This window comes from Anopheles gambiae (assembly GCF_943734735.2).
Source record: "Anopheles gambiae chromosome X unlocalized genomic scaffold, idAnoGambNW_F1_1 X_unloc_90, whole genome shotgun sequence".
Classification (NCBI taxonomy): Eukaryota; Metazoa; Arthropoda; class Insecta; order Diptera; family Culicidae; genus Anopheles; species Anopheles gambiae.
The window spans coordinates 1,875-5,000 of record NW_026902704.1 but is presented as its reverse complement, the minus strand read 5'-3'; positions in this window follow the sequence as shown (position 1 = coordinate 5,000).

Below are 3,126 nucleotides of genomic sequence, written 5' to 3'. Positions count from 1 at the left end.
TGTTTATTTCACGATCTGGTCTTTTGGCTGGATCGCGAAAAAAACGCTAAGTCCCAAATCTTGAACTCGAGAGGAGAGCGCTGATGACAACCTTTTGGACTGGAGCTCCCTAGAATTCGGCTTTTTCCTACTTTAAAGGGATGCACTGTTGTATGTATTGTTTATTCACGATCTGGTCGTTGGATTGGATCGTGAAAAAAAAACGCTAAGTCCCAGATCCTGAACTCGACAGGAAAGCGCTGATGGCAAACATTTTGACTGGAAGTCCCTAGAAAACGGCTTTTTCCTTATTGGCATTATGTGGCACGTTTATTGTGGCTAGAACATTAATTATCCCCCAAATGGCACCAACGCTTGGCGAAAGTCTCGAAATACTCCTATCCCGACGCACCAGCAACCGCAACACGATGCAAAATAAATTGCACGAGCTGCTGATACTTGTACCATGCACGGTACACGGTACCAAAATATACCCCTGAAGGTGTGCAATTTGGTGCTATCCTAGGAAATTTGTTTGGGCAAGCCTAGCTACGCGTGTCGCACGTTGCATGGTCGTCGATCAGAGGTATGCAAAAGCACCTATCTAGGGGAATTACTTTATGTTCTAGTAGCAAGTTCGATTTTCCGGTCCAGCACGGCAGTAATCCTGCATGCATACACTCCATGTACCAAAAATGTATCAACCTAGGCGTTGCTCAGTAGCTTTTGGCGGCACATGTAAAAAGTATTCGAGTTCAGATTCTTGGAACTTTGCGTATTGTTCAAAACTAATAACGAAAACTAAATTATAAATGGGTAAAAGGCTAGGCGTTTCTCAGTAGCTTTTTTGCGCCACGTGGCAAAAGTATTCGAGTTCAGATTTCTGGGACTTAGCGTATTTTTCAAAATTGATTATGCAAATTGAAGTACAAATGGGGCATTAGCTAGGCGTTGCCCAGTAGCTTTTGGCGCCACATGGAGGAAGTAGTCGAGTTCAAATTTCTGGGACGTAGCGTAGTTTTCAATCATAATAAACCGAATCAAACATAAAAATCATGAAACTTACACCACGTCCCTAGGTTATGCACAAAACGTAACGATAAAGTGCCGGCCAGGTTAGAGGTGCACCAAAATTGTGTACCGATTAGGAAAAGTACTCTATGTTCCTATGACTTGGGTGAAAAGTGTTGATTAACTGCTGGTTAGGATAGACAGTTGCTTATCGTACACATCGCAAACGAACACCCCTTAGTGAGCAGTAGCAGAAGTCGATGGAACAAAGCGAATGCATTACAAACTGATCAAGTAAAATAAGGAACGCTACGTACTAGGACTTCTTTCCAAGAATGGTGTCCGCGACGGGAGGGCAAGCGTCCTTCCCAGGTTTCCCTAGTAAACCTTGTATGGTAAACATACCCAAGCGTGTCCGTAAGCACGCAACGATAGTCACGAACGAGCACATACCTAGGGAAAGTACTCTACGTACTAGGACTTCTGTCCAAGAATGGTGTCCGCGACGGTCGGGCACTGTGACGCAATTACCAAATCCTAGAATCGTACAAGCAGTGTGTACAAACATAAACATTAACGCGTTCGCTCGGGCTGCGCCGTCCGTGTTGAACACAAATGTGGGTGATTATATGAGTGGATAGACAAAAACATGCGTGGCGAAGACAGTTTTCTGCACGATGTGCACATAGCTCATTTCGTCGTCCCGGGCTAATGGAAAAACACAAAAATATCGAGTATCTTTCTAGGTTTCTGTTATAAAAGGACAGGCCAAAAGGTGACCGGTTGAGATAAGCATTTTAAGCATACAAGCACTTTAATGCAACTTTTGATACAAAAACTAGGTACGTACACGTAGATTGTATCAACATGGACATCCATGATCGGGTACGCCCGGGCTGCGCCCTCCATGTTGTACTTTCCCTGATTGGTACACAATTTTGGTGCAAGTGTACCAACATGGACATCTATGAACGCGTACGCTCGAGATGCACCCTTCGTCTTGTACTTTCCCTGATCGGTACACAGTTTTGGTGCACGGCTATCCCGACCGGCAACTTGTACCTTTATCGACATCCATGAACACAAAGTGCGCGGAACAAAAATTGCTCGGTCAGACCTACAAAGTGCTATATCTCGAATACTAAACGTCGCAGATGGGTGTCGTAGAACAATTTTAAATTCGTCTAATGATTCTACATCCGATTCTGGATAGTGGTTTTTCGACCACTTTTCAACATTTTGTGACACCCCGAACCTAGGGGCAGCTCCCTAGCTTTTTTCAAAAATGTGCACCGAACGGGCCAGAGAGCTCGAGTAGTCGAAAAAAATTTTTTTGCTAAAACCCCTCAAAACGTGTCAGGAACGCACCCTAGATGATGAAAAGTGCAACCAGAATGTCAATCGACAACATGCCCGGGGGTACAAATTTGCTCTACGCGTCCCTAGGTAGGGTACTTTTTCATACAAACATCAAAGTGTACGGTGCACAAAGTGCGCGGAACAAAACTTGCTCGGTCAGACCTAGGACGGGCCATATCTCGAATACTAAACGTCGCAGATGGGTGTCGTAGAACAATTTTAAGTTCGTCTAACGATTCTACATCCGATTCTGGATAGTGGTTTTTCGACCACTTTTCAACATTTTGTGACACCCCGAACCTAGGGGCAGCTCCCTAGCTTTTTTCAAAAATGTGCACCGAACGGGCCAGAGAGCTCGAGTAGTCGAAAATTTTTTTTTTGCTAAAACCCCTCAAAACGTGTCAGGAACGCACCCTAGATGATGAAAAGTGCAACCAGAATGTCAATCGACAACATGCCCGGGGGTACAAATTTGCTCTACGCGTCCCTAGGTAGGGTACTTTTTCATACAAACATCAAAGTGTACGGTGCACAAAGTGCGCGGAACAAAAATTGCTCGGTCAGACCTGGTACGGGCCATAACTCGAATACTAAACGTCGCAGATGGGTGTCGTAGAACAATTTTAAGTTCGTCTAATGATTCTACATCCGATTCTGGATAGTGGTTTTTCGACCACTTTTCAACATTTTGTGACACCCCGAACCTAGGGGCAGCTCCCTAGCTTTTTTCAAAAATGTGCACCGAACGGGCCAGAGAGCTCGAGTAGTCGAAAAAAA